This window comes from Bison bison, unplaced genomic scaffold (assembly GCF_000754665.1).
Source record: "Bison bison bison isolate TAMUID 2011002044 unplaced genomic scaffold, Bison_UMD1.0 scf7180017864032, whole genome shotgun sequence".
NCBI lineage: Eukaryota > Metazoa > Chordata > Mammalia > Artiodactyla > Bovidae > Bison > Bison bison.
In genome coordinates this window covers 6876559-6884850 of record NW_011494604.1, presented here as the reverse complement: position 1 = coordinate 6884850, position 8292 = coordinate 6876559, and positions in this window count along the sequence as shown.

Here is an 8292-nt window from a genome sequence, read left to right as displayed (position 1 = left end):
CCATACAGAAGCACTTTGTCAACATGAGGCTCTGTCTATGCCAGGAAGACCAGAATGACCAGGAGTCGCCAGGAACAACTGGGGCTCAGTGACACCGGGGCTGGGCAAGGCATTCAGGTTGCTTGCTGTGCCCCTGGGGATTCTGAGGTCACACACCCTGCAGAGAGGCCGCTGGCAAGTGCAGAACCCAAGCTGGCTCCACAGAACACAGGACTGGATGGGATCTTTGAATTCCCCTGGTGTTAGGAGCCTTGGCCTGGATCCCTGAAATGATGTGCAAGATCCTATAGGTACTTCTTTCCTGCGAGAGGGTCTGATTCTTAAAGGATTGACAACCACAGGGGCTGACAAACTACAGGTTAAGCCCCTCCACACTGCAGCCCCACCTCCAACCTGCCCAGCCCGCACCAGCAGCCCCAGTCATGGAACTCCTTGCGGTTGCCCCCAACGCTCCAGGCTTTTTCAAATCCTTGACCCTCAGAGGATGCTGCCTCTCCACCTGGAATCTCTCTCCTCCCCTCTCCTCCAACACATTTTATTGTCTCCAGTCTTCAACACTCAGTTCAAGCATCACTCCCTCCAGAAAGTCTCCTCTGGCTTCCTGCCCCCTGGCCCCAGTCCTAGATGGACGTGGCAGATTGCATTCTCCAAAGACTCTGACGTACTTAGGCCATCTTGTAAGATCTCCTAGCTGTATGATGGATACACACTACTCCCACGGAGAGGAGAGTCTCTGTCCTCTCTCCTTGGATCTTGGATCTGGAGGGCAGGGTGGCTTGTGACTGCCCTGACCAATGAAGCACAATGATGCCTTCAGGGGCCAGGTCAGAAAAAGACAGCCCTCTGCCTGGTTCTCATTCATTTTCTCTCTCTCCCCTTCAATCTCTGGGTCCTCCTTGGACCAGTCACCATGCTGGGAAGAATCAGGGTCACAGAGAGAGCCACGGGCCCAGAGTCAGCGACCACATCAAGTGTGGACCTTCAGGTCACCCCTGGGAGGCCCTACCTAATGGTGTAGATGCAGACTGTCCCCACCAAGCTCTGTCTGTGTACTGGCCCCCAGAATCCCTGAGAGATAATAAATGATTACTGCTGGTTTAAGCCACAACATTTCAGGGTAATTTGCTTTGCAGCAATTGACAAAAATACTTCTCTGGAGTCCTGTGACCCCTCTGCTTCTCTCTGTTGAGGCACTTTCTCCTGAAGCTGGAAGTGTTGGCTGACAGCCAACCCTCCAGATGCTGAGCACCCAGAGCAGGGACTAGACATACTGCTTGCTGCTCACAGAACACCCCGAAAACGTGCCTCCAATGAAACCTAGGAAGTAAGAGAGAGACGATTGGGGATAGCGGAAATGAATTCCTAGGTCAGAGAAATATTTGAGCTACAACTCTAAAGATGTGAAATATGTATTTTTTTTAATGAATGAAATATTGGTGAGAACGTATCCATTGAAAGCTTTAAGGTTTTATGAATTGGTCACCGTAGACTGTGGTCTCTTATTACAGGGCTTGCTGTGGAGTAAGCTGATGAAGGGACATGAAGGGACCCAAGGCCAGTGATTCTCCCTTCAGCTTTGCAGTTCAGTAACTTCACAGAACTACCGAGTAGTGCAGGTTTCTATTGGGTTGCAAAAAAGTTCGTTTGGGTTTTTCTGAACGACATTATGGAAAAACCCAAATGAACTTTTTGGTCATCCCAATACTTCTCACATTGTGATTTCAGCGTGCCCTCCAACAACAGGCAGCCTTCGTCTCAGGGAGCATCTCTCCCTTCCTCCTGGGGCTCTGCAGGGCCCCAGGCAGTCACCCACTCCCCAAGGCTGAGCCCCCCCAGAAGCCACCCTCCCAAGGGCCCCAAATACAGAATCGCCACCCTGTTGCCCAGACCAGACTTCTGGCCTCTGCCTCTGGGAGGGCATCTCCATCCCAGGAGGCAGGCAGAGAAATGTCATGACAGGGACCTTACGAGGAGCCCTTTCCAGTTTCCAGAGCATTCTCTCCTGCTTCGTGTCCTTGATCTCCTTGATCTCCGGGTCACCGAGGCAGACCCGAGAGATGTGATAAGGAAGTGGCCTCAGCAGGCCTCCAAACTGGGCTTCTGCCTGCACACAACTGCCCCCCAACCCTGCTCAGGCCACGATCGGCCAGGCTAAGGCTAATCACCGTGGTGGGTCCTGCCGTCTGTCCCTGGTGTGTACTGGGTCATCCACAGACGTCTAACCATCTCAGTAACCATGTCAGTTAGATCTTGGCACCCAGGACATTTCTGGTCTTCCTTGACCTACACTGCCGGTTAAGAAAACAAAGCTCGGATAGATTAAATAGGATTAGACTGGTACTTCTGTTGCCAAAAGACACACACTCACATATACACAGCAAAAACAAACCAAAAAGACAAACCAAAAAACTTTAGCATATCTTCCCCAAGCCAGTTTTTGGATTACTTGCTGCTTGGGATTATTTGTGTTCCTTTCCCCGTGTACCAAAAAAAAAAAAAAATTCAGTTAGCTGTGCTGTGTCTTTTTCACAGATGTCTGCTTATATAAATATTTAGGGAGTACGAGCATGTGTCCTGCACACGCACACACAGGCCTCGCTGTGGATAAAGAGGTCTCAGGGTTAGGATGCATTCTGGAATCTCTCCTTCCACACCTCCCGCGTCTGGTCACTGTCTTTGAGGCTGACATTCCTCAAGTTGAGGGATAGGCAGGCAGAAGGCTGCAGGCTGTGCGCCAGCCAGGTCAGCTTACGGCGAGCTGTCAACCCGTTTCTGACGCCCCAGCTAGGCCATAAATAACTGCAATGAAACTGCAGCAGGCCTCCGGGCCCCTGCAACGCGCTCCCCTCCATCAATCTCCCCTAATGACTGCTTGGCATTCAGGCTTCCGCCCGTGACCCGACCCCGGCCCCAAGCATTCTTTGGGGGCGCAGCGTCCTTCCCAGGCATAGAATGGGTCAGCCGGGAGCACACAGCTTTGAGAGGTCCCCGTGTCCTGCCAATATACTTTATGGAGGCTGGAGACAGGCAGGAAAACTCTCATCACTCAAAAAGCCCCTCCTTCCCCAATGGGCTCTGGAGAGCAGAGCTATAGCCACCATCCATGTGGTCAATCTGGTCATGGTGGATTCTAAGGTGCAAATGAGCCCACACAGCTATAGCTTTCCTCAGCATAATACTCTATGGAGAAGCTGGCTCTGTGCTGTTTGCAATGTGGGTGGGCAAGAGCCAGAGGACGCTCAACGCCCCTGTTTACACTTCTTTGTCCTGTCCTCAAGTGACAATTACCTTTCATTCTTGCCTTCTGCTCATAAGCCTGGTTTGTCTCAATTATCTCACTATCCTAAAAACATCAACTTCAGGGCCTATATCCAGAAGAGTTGAAAACCTTTATTCAAAAAGATAGCCCTATGTTCACAGCAGGACCACTTCCAGTAACCAAAATACGGAAGCAACCTAAATGTCCATCAACAGAGGAACGGATAAAGACAATGTGGGACATACGCAGTGGAATATTACTCAGCCATAAAAAAGAATGAAATAATGCCATTTGCGGCAACATGGATGGGTCTGCTTCTGGGAAGCCTGACCAAAACCATCAGGAAACGTCTGGGGAATGAGTGAAGGCATCGTGGCTGCAGGGACGCTCTGGGAAGATGGCGGCAGGAGGGACTCTGGGGCGCCCGGAAGGGTGACGCTGGGAAGAATGAAAAGTCTCCAGGAGCCTCCGCTTAAACAAACAGGCACACAGGCTCTGGCCCGCGCAGGAGCACACGGGCCAGCGCTCCGGCTCTCCAGCACTCCCACGGACGCCGCGAGCCCAGAGCCCTCTTGAAGGACCACTCTGGATGGGCTCATCTTCGGGGTAACTGAGCATGCGCCCTGTGAATGACCCCCGCCATCCATCATCCTCCATCCTTGTGCCCACTTCCCAGAACTGGGGTGGGGGGGTGTTGGGAGCTGGAGGTGGGCGCTGGTGGCTAAATGCTCTGCCTCCTAGAGTCGCTCTGGATGTGTCTCAGGCCGCCCTTCTGGAATCAGTCCCATTGCCCAGAGCAGCTTCCACAGTCATCTGTGTGTTGGTTTTTCCTCCTTCCCTGTTTTCTGGCCCTTTCTCTTGGGATCACCTCCTAATTAAACTGCATTCACGCCCTGGACCCAAACTGTGCTTGCAGGGAATCGAAAACCAAGCCAGTGCTATACTTAATGTGGACTTTCTGCAGGCAGCTCGAGTCATCATTATCTACCTGGGGACTCCATAGTTACCTCCAGCTCTGAGCTGGAATAACATGTTGCCCTCAGAGCCACCCAAGTGCCCTCTACTAAATGCCTAGCTGCTCTTCTTTGGGATTTCATATCCGATTCTGCTATTTTTCTCTTTGTTACTGGCAAGTCTCCAGCAGGACTGCCACTCTCCTCCCAATTTACGATTTTGTCTTTAATCTACTATAGTCTGGAAACCATATGATCAAACTTGGTGGACTTGTGTCTAACATAGAAGTGAACAGATTCCAAGGGCAGGAATGTACGTTTGAGCAAATGCACATGCTTTCATCCAAGGGAGCAGAAACTTATGTTGGCTGCTCTCAAGACATGTTTCTTTTTCCTGGTTTAGAGCTCTAATTTGGAGAGCATAGAGGTTGGGTAGTGAAATTTTGCATGAGTGAGTTCTTGTATTTCAATTTAAATTGACGATGTGTTTGTGGGCAAAGGCAGTGGATCTAATAACACTTATTGCAAATGCCCTAAGGCTTCAGCCTGCCCTTTATTAGGATATGCTGACTCCATAGATGTAAGTTTTAAGACTCTGAGGGTCTTCACAAATTTGCCAGCTTCACAGATGCCAAAAAAAGTCACACTCCACAAAGAATGATGACTGACCCACACAGTTTGGAGCGAAAGTAGAATCTGTCCAGGGATTGGATTAAAATCTCCCAGGCTTCCCAGGTGGCCCTAGTGGTAAAGAACCCGCCTGCCAATGCAAGAGATGTCAGAGACACAGGTTGGATCTGGGGTTGGGAAGCTCCCCTGGAGCAGGGCATCGCAATCCACTCCAGTATTCGTACCTGGAGAATCACATGGATAGAGGAACTTGGCAGGCTACAGTCCATGGGGATGCACAGAGTTGGACACAACTAGAGTGACTTAGCATACATTAAGCCTCCTAGTCTAACCTCTTTCCTCTCCTAAGATGTCACATGTCCCCTCTTGTGGACAGGAGGAGGTGTGTGCCCACACTGGCCTAGGTAACTCCATGGGATTCTGCCCATGGAAAGAATTCTGTTCTGGGCTCGCCTCTTTCCTTGGCACCTTTCCCAGCCTCAAGGGCATGGGGCAGCCTCTGTGTGCCATGGCTGATGGCACAACTGGGGAAAAGCCACAAAAGAGCCACATTTCAGGGACAAGCTGAGAACATAGTGCAGTAAGCGTGTCAGTGGTAACCCACCCGGAGCCGTGGGAGTGAAGCCAGGGGTGAGGGAGCTGAGTGCTGAGAACGGGGGTGGCAAAAGCGTGTAGGTGTTGTTGCTGTACCTGGGACCTCCCTGGGCTGAACGGTGAATGGGAGTTTCCTTCTTGGCCAGGTTCAGTCCCACAGGGTGGCAGTGGGCTCCCCTCTGGTGAGGGACAAAATCTAGGCAGAAGGAAGCATGTCCCACTGGGGCCCTGGCCCCCTAGCCAAGCCTATGCAGACCCCAAAGCCTGGTGTTCTGGGCAAGGTGGCAGGTGACAGGAGGGCTAGTTTGAGGATCACAGTTGTTCAAAGACATCAGGGTTGATAAAGTGTCGTCACAGGGGTGGTTACTATGTGTGGTTTGAGGGCTGGAGTTCACACAGAGCAGGCTGACGAGGATGTGGTTGGAGGCTGAGTGTGGTCGGCTGCAGAGAGGCAGGAGGCTAGGTGGTTGTCGAGTGGTCAGCGGGGCTGGTACTCGATGCGCCTGAGGATGCTGCCGCTTCAGTGAGGCCCACTGTCCCTCTGAGTTGTTGCACGAAGGGAGGCAGCAAGATGTGGACAACTCCACCCCCCTGGGAATCCTCTGGGGCCACCTGAGAAGGACTCTCGTGGATTAGAGCATCAACGGGGATGCAGAAGCCCCCTGAGGCAAGCTCATCCCCTCAGTGACTTCGGGGAGAGACTCCTCAAATTTGGCAAGGGAAGAAAATATAATCCCTTGAAAAAAGCAACTGAACTGGCTTCCATGCAGAAATCTCTGAATTTTCCAAATCCATGATTCCCCAAGCCAGAGGTGAAATCTGGTTATGAGAAGCAGTTTCTTGGTTGAGGGCAATTTGGCTGAAGCATAGGGCTGTCAAGAGCTCAGACCCAGACCCCTGGTCCCAGGGAGCGACAATGCATAACTGGACTGGGAGTGTCCCAGCAACCACTCAGCTCCTGGGTTCCTAGGACTTGAGGTCACCCAACCCTGACCTTCTCACCTTCACCTTATTCATATCCCTTGAGACCCCCGACCTCCACTGGTGGTACCTTCAGCTCTTACAAAAGACACTAGTGAACCCCCTTCCTCTCAAAAATACTGACCCCCACTCTGCTACCCCCAGCCCCTGGCTGCTGTACGCTTCTGTAGCCCCTTCCTGGACCCATCCCTGCTGGTGCTGATGGTGCCTTCTGTCCTGGCCTGGCCCTGCCCCTGCCCTCTCCTGCCTCCGAGGGTGGATCTTAAGCTTCCTCCTTGTGCCCACCCGACCCCCCACCCCTCTCTGGCTGCCTCTCTTTAGTCCTCAATGAGAGACTAAATTATTTGTATTTTGTAGAGAGAATTCTATTTTAGTAGGATATGCAGGAACCCAAGCTGGGTCCCTGCTGCTTGTATAAATTGTACAGACCATGAAAAAAAAAAAAAGCCACTTTTCGTCCTGTGTGCTTGACTGGCCCAAAGAAGTCAGGACATGGAATCTTCCCAGGGAGGTTGCTCCCCAGATTCTTCATTTTCAGCTCAAGGAGTTTCCAGAAAACAACTCAGCCCCATTGTCCTGAATGCTCAGTGCAACCTTGCAGGAGCATTAGGGTTCCCCACCCAAAAATAGGAATGTCTTTGACTATGAAGTATCTCTCTATTAAGGCTGACCCCAGAGTCTCTGAAATTTCTATGAAATAAATCCTAACACCCCCTTCAGTCTCCTGAAATAAATGTCACAGTTATCATCAGCTCTCATAGAAAATTAAAAAATTAGATGTTCTAATTGTAATAAGCTAGAATAAAAAGTAGTTTTTAAAAAATATTTATTTATTTATTTGGCTGCATCCAGTCTTACTTGTGGCACATGGAATCTTGGTTGCATCATTCAGGATCCTTCGTTGAGATGCACGGACTCTCTAGCTGCAGCGTGCAGGCTTAGTTGCTCCGCGGTATGTGGGATCTTAGTTTTGGGACCAAGGACTGAACCCTAGTCTCTTGCATTGCAAGACAGATTCTTAACCACAAGCCCACCAGGGAAGTCCCCAAAAGGTAGTTTATAATAAAATAATATTCATCTCTGTGTGTAAATGCTTGGATTAGACCTCACACCTTGGTGAAGGTCTTGGTGAAGACTTGGTGAAGTAGCCGGAGGCTTTCACTTACTTCCATACTGATTAAAGGATGAATTTTAGAGAAGTTGCTTTTCCTCTGTACTCTACTTCTTAAAATAAGGGTTAAGTATTGCTAAGGGGAATTTCCCCCCCAAATCCAGAACAACTTGCATAAAATTGCAAAGAAAACAAAGCACAATCTTCCTAGGATGTATTTGCTGAGGATATACATTTCAATCTTGGAAAACTGAAAGTGTGCAGACAGCAAGGCAGAGACAACTTTGAATGTGTATGAACAGAGATCATTACCGCAGGCAGGATTTCCCCCCCAGCCGTGTCTGGAGGTCTGTTCGCGGGAGAAGTAGGACCACCTCCCCCCATCCTACCCCAGTCGTGCAGGATTGTCTCCCTTCACACCCCTACCCCACCCCCGTGCAGGACACGCTGCATCACTGGGACAAATCTGATAGCCCGGCGTGCCTAAACACCACGAGGTGGCGGTGAGCGCGAGACCTCAGCCTCCGCACCGGCCGCTCCTCGGCGCGGGCGCGTTCCAGAGTCGCAGAAAACAGAAGCCTCCGCAGGAGTTGCCATCCGGGAAGCGTCCCAGACCACGGAGTCCCTGTGGTCCGGCGTCTTTGCTAGGGCTCCCAGGTTGACTTCTGGGAAAGCTATTCTCCCAGTACGCCACGTGGGGGCGCCCTGAGACCCAGAATCGTAACCTTTTAACGTTTGTGAGATGTTCAACGTCTCACAAACCT